The following is a 5,764-nucleotide window of genomic DNA, read 5'->3' on the forward strand; positions in this document are numbered from 1 at the left end:
ACAGACACTGACCAGGGCTCACTCAATGACTACAGCCACACACACACACACAAAACATTCATCTACCAACCCTAATCCTGTGCTAATAGTGGACAGTCCGTTTGATAAGTGTTATCTGTAGTGAAACTTGCTTCTTGTCACTATTTGTGTTTTAATTTTGGAGGATAGTGATGTTAACTGTGTAAAATATGAACATAATAGACAACAACTTTAGGATCTTTTTCATATTTGTTAAGGGTTATAATGTTAATGACTTGGTGTCCTCTCCTCAGCCTGAGGCTGACTAGCCCTGAGCTGAGGAGCTGAGTTTATTTCATTTATAAAGAAAGTACTGGACATTTGACTTCAGCAAAACTGGTGCAACTTTTGTGTTGCGTGACACTACAGCTGTTTCTTATATTTCTTGTGACTAATGATGAGGGAGTGAAGTCACAGAGAAAAAGAAAAGCAATATCTCCAAATTTATAAACACAGGATGATTTTATTCCAGTACATTTTGGCTTAATATCCCTTCAGCTAAACATCAAGGGAAAATCATTAAATGGGACACATCCCCTTAAGGTTAAAGCCCAGGGATTTGGGGATCCAGGGCCTTTGCAGAGTCCCAGTTTTCTTTTCATGTCTGCTTTGCTAAATACGATGCAGAGAAAACAAAAATGACACCTTTTTTAAACTTAGAAGCATGTGAACCATGTCTGGCCACGTCTGGTCTAAAGGGCAGTACTTTTAGCTTTGTCCATTGAGGGCTATTCTAGCTTCACAGACGCTGCAGCCCTCAGGGGAACAAGTCCAGTCCCCTGTTATAAGGGCAAAACAACCTCAGGATTGGAGCTGGTTTCAGTGTCCTAGGACCCAATGTTCTTTACCCTGGCAGGAGTCTTAAGGAGGGAAATTTCACCTTCTAAAAGAAAAAGAGAGAGAAAGAGAGAGAGAAAGATGATGAAGATGATATTAACTGAAAAGACAGGACAGACGAATGATAGATGGGTTATGACCGCCAGCGACAGGGATGATGGATGACTTCGAAAGTCAGGAGAAGAAAAGCTGAGGATAAGGTTAAATTGTTGGACACAATAGCCTTCAGTGGCCCAAACTGTCTCTGAACCACGTCCTCCTTCTCGGAAACAGGACACACTCTGACATATTACAGCTCAACTTCACATTTCGCCTTCCCAAGACAGGCCTTGTGCTGATAAACCTGCTGCACAGTCCATTTCAGTTTGGACTCAGGAATAATTTATAGCACATTTAATTCATTTTAATTTTCATTTAGGAACTTAGGAAAAGTTTATTTAAGAAATCTTTTGTGTTCTTTCAGAATTGTCAAATCTTTTAAGGTGGAATAGTATGTTTAGTAACGCTTAGTAACAGTTTATTCAAGTTCCACCTAAAGTTTTGTAACAGTAAAAGCAAAGATAAGCCAGTAATACCCAAATATGAAGCAGAAATAGGACAACATCCTCATCTCTTCTCATGCTTTTCAACTTTCAGAGTCTCGGTCTCTCAACTGTCCAAATGCTTCTATATGCTTCCATTTCTCATCTGTGGCAGAGAGAGAGAAAGAGAGAGAGAGAGAGAGAGAGCAGCAAATGGTGAGGAAACATTCTCTGGATTTTATGCAAAGTTTATTGGATTAAAATCATGAACAAGGCCTTTTATGATGCACGTTTAGTTAATATTGTTAAACCTTAAAACCACTTATCAGCAGATGTTTTTGTCTGTTACACAGCACTGATCTGTAAACTGGCACAGACTGACTCTGTAACCTTTTATTTCTTTTATAATGAGCTTGTGAATGCTCTTTTACCAAATAAAATCAAAGCCTGTTTGTCGGAGTTTAATTCACATAATATACGACTGCGTTATATACAGAGGTTATGAGGCGTAGCGCATTGCTGTTGCAAAGAGCACACTGTGTCCAAATGTTTTGGAGTTGTTCTAAAGAGATAAGATCAACTTTCATTTTTCTTTATAGACCTACCTTTAGGAGCTATTGAAGTTTCTGTAGTCATCCTGTTTTTCATTATCCAGTGAAAACGATGCCAGCGTGGCTCTGTTTATTCCCAGCGCAGTGCAGAATGATCCAGGAGCTGATTTTCATCTGGATTTCTTTTTGCATTGTTGTTTTCTTGATGTGCTGAGTACACGACAGATTTTGTCCTGAGCTCTGAGGATGAAATCAGATTTTTTTGGATGTCTCTCGCTAACACTGGGGTCGGTCACTTCCACAGCACAGTTTAAAATGTGCCATAAAATATATAAAACATATTCCATCTCCTTGTTCACTTTCCAAAGAGCTTCACTGTTAAAAACCCCTCTGATTGTTATAAACAGTCAACACTGAGTTATGGATATCTTTGTGTAGGGGCCAGTCCATGGTGTGTAACCGTATAAAATACACCTTTTTAACATTTTGAAGATGTTTAATTGTAAATGTATGGATTTGGAGCGTCAACATAGTCTTTAATCTGTAATACACTAGTACAGTCTTTCTCTTAAACGTTGATGATTCAACATTAATATTTCTGTTGAAAAGAGCTCTTAAGCGTTGGCCCTAGCATCAATAGGTCGTTGATTTGACAGATCACCAGGAGTCCAAGAGTAGACTCCCTCTCCCCATCACACAGGCACAGTGCTAGCGGGAGTAGGCCTCTGTTCAGCAAAGGGGATGCTCCCCTCCAACCCGATGAACTGTCCACAGTCACTGTGTTAGCAACAGTGGCTAGAGTCAGGTCTCTGAGGAAGGATGTGCTTTATTTCAGACTCTGAGGCTGGTGGCATCGTGTGTGACTGGGGGAGCCCTAGCTGTCAGAGTGGAAATGGGTTGTTATAATTATGTTAAATAATAAAAATAGTAATATTATAATAATTAATTTCAAGTCATTTCACTGTTGAACTGTTGAACTGTAGTTCTGTAAAATAGATTATGACTCTCTTTTTTTTGGTGAGTTTTCAGAGAAAATAAGTAAAAAAATGCTAAGAAGTCGGGGAATGTGCTGTTAAACCTGAGAGTTGTAATGATTTTAAATGTTTACGTTTATTTCAGAGGGAAGTTGTAATAATTTGTCAAATTAAACGTGAGTCTCTATGTTAATAAGCTGAAGTATGAAGAATGTAAATGTAATGAACATATGGAATCACATTTCTGTATTTCTTAAAGGTCACTTAAGTTCATGCGGTGTTTTTAGAGGTCGAGCAGCTGACCTTTTACATGTGTCTGCAATTTCATCCGCACTGCTGCCCTGAACCCTGTGTGTGTGTGTGTGTGTCTGTTTTTTTAAAAAAAAAAAAAAAACAGGTGTGCCCCCTAAACACTATCAGTGGAGCGTTTAAAAGGGGAAGCTCCAGTGAGTTTGCATTGTTTCAGCAGCATGTCTTTACCTTGACGCTTCTCAGTAAATGGAACAGAACACTTCTTGGACGTGAGCGCAGTTGAGGAAGGATGTTTCTAGATAAATTCCAGCTGAAATCGTTCTTATCTGCGCCATCCACAGGCACGTTCTCCCCAGGAGCTGACACAAAGTAGAAATGATTTGCAATCAGCCTTCACTGAGTAACCATACCATCTCCACAGTATTTGATTCATACTCAAGCGTTCAGGACGTCAGATCCAGATAAGATACCTTTCAACTCCAGCAGGAGACAATGCACCTCTTCAGCTACACCCTGCAGGTACAACTCTGTCCAGAAAAGCTGTGAAAGGCCCTTTGGGGTTTGTCTAAATCACACTACACTATTGAAATGAAGCAGTCCGCGCTCTGTGTCCACGGGGACTGGTTCCAGGACGGCCTTGTGACTGCAAATCCCATAGATGCCCAAGAACCCTTTTTTTAAAAATAACATAAGGACATACACTAATGATAATAACACGAATATACACTCTTCCACTGGAACAAAGATTTCTAATACCATCTAGAATTAAATAATACACATAAGTTTCAAGATTTCACTTTTAAAATTATATTTTAGCATCAAAGTGGTGCCGAAAAGTAAAATCAACAGCTTTGAACAGCACATGGACTAAATGTCATGGAGCATTCTCTGTTTGTCTGAACACTAGGTCTGAATCCCCAACCCTGGCGCTCTTGCTTTTCTCCGAGTTCTTCGTGCAAAGCCATGAAATATGTTCCAGAACATTGCTCTTGCCTTTGGGAGGCTTTGGAAATAGTTTTGCTGCGTCCACGCTGCACTGTAGGAGATGATCTCTTTCAGCGCTGACATACAGCTCTTCAGAGGAAGGAGTGTGAGGGAGCCATGAAACAAAGCCCTATTAATTCTGTCTAATATTTATTAATAATCCCTGACACACGTTATTTTAAAAAACCTAACCAATGTTGAAAACGTCAGACACCCCACACACAATTATATTTTTTACAGATTCTTCTGTGTTTGATTGCTGTTAGTCCCCACACTACACACTCTGCCCTGAAGAAACACCACACACCTTCAGATCGCCTCCCGACGGATAGCTCCCCTGCTCAAAACCTTGAGAGTTTCTCGCCGACTGCTACATCGCAACAGCATCCGGGAGTTAGATTTAAACAAACCTTGCAGACAGCGGTGGGACTGTAACTCTCGCTTGGCTCTGATTGGTTTACACCTGAGAGTCGGCACCCACACACACTACAGGACTCTGAATCGCAAAAACTGAACACGTTCCCTACTCACGGTTCCCTATCAGAGCCCTGACTGCACTGGGGGAAGAGCGGAGGAATAACGACTGGGTTATGGACCCCACGCACCACAGGGGAATCTTGGAAGATCATCGTTTGCATTCAACATAACATCGGGAGCAGCAAATCGGCCTCAAAACCAGTGCCTTCATCCTGCAGTGTGGGCCAGGCATAAGATAACCGCTATGTCCACAAGAAACAGCTGCATAGGCATTTCAAGTGCATGGATTAACTAGCCAATCACAGTGCATGGTTTAATGAACCAATCAGAAAACTGGATTCAAAAGCAGAATAACAGCACAGGAGTCTGAGCCAATCCCATGGCAGGATTCAATTAGTGGCAGTTGATGTCATGTTACTGAAGGAGTCACTATAAACTGCACATCGCCAGGTCAAATAAGCATTATGATGTCGGTTATAGATTTCAAACATAATATAACTTTTACACTTTTTAGATGTTCATGTTTAACCCTAAACTGTCAAATTTAGTGAAACTGTGTCTGATTTTGCACAGTTTTGAGAGAAAGAGGCAGAGATATAAATTGAAATCTCCGTCTTTTGCACTCACAGCGTGAGAAAACCGTTCCTCACTTGTCAGCTCAGAGTTTAGGTCAGTGAGAAACAACAGGATGAGAGAGAGAGAGAGACAGAGAGAGAGAGAGAGAACAGAAAGGAATGAAGGAACAGTTCTTTCATCCGGATTTTAGGGAACCCGCACGTAGCACATTCGTTTATGTTGAAGATTCTTGGAACTTTTAAAAGCCTCTTAAAATAGGACTGGACGTGTGTCTCTCTCTGTGTGTGTGTGTGTGGGGGGGGGGGGGGGGGGGGGGGGGGGGGAGAAGGAGAGTGTGAGGGAGATTAGACTGTAAAGGTGTATGTGTGTGTGTGTGTGTGTATGTGTGTGTGAGAGAGAGTGAGAGAGAGAGAGAGAGAGAGAGAGAGTGTGTGTGTGTGTGTGTGTGTGTGTATGTGTGTGTGAGAGGGAGAGAGAGAGAGAGAGAGAGAGAGAGAGAGAGAGAATGTGTGTGTGTGTGTGTGTGGGAGGTTGTGCTGCTGTAATCTCTGTCGCTCAGTCTAGGACACTAAAA

At 41.3% G+C, this 5,764-nt stretch overlaps 1 long non-coding RNA gene across 1 annotated transcript; it reads right to left on the reverse strand.

Annotated features, from left to right (window-relative positions):
- Nucleotides 1-594: 594 nt before the first annotated feature.
- Nucleotides 595-4,861, reverse strand: LOC136674196 (uncharacterized). The gene is made up of 6 exons (XR_010796012.1): nt 4,445-4,861; nt 3,624-3,824; nt 3,382-3,512; nt 1,982-2,167; nt 1,431-1,542; nt 595-901 (listed from the first exon to the last, which is right to left on the reverse strand). It is a non-coding gene; the product is annotated as an uncharacterized lncRNA (long non-coding RNA).
- Between the last annotated feature and the right edge of the window lie 903 nt (nt 4,862-5,764).

This window comes from Hoplias malabaricus, chromosome 17 (assembly GCF_029633855.1).
Source record: "Hoplias malabaricus isolate fHopMal1 chromosome 17, fHopMal1.hap1, whole genome shotgun sequence".
Taxonomy (NCBI): domain Eukaryota; kingdom Metazoa; phylum Chordata; class Actinopteri; order Characiformes; family Erythrinidae; genus Hoplias; species Hoplias malabaricus.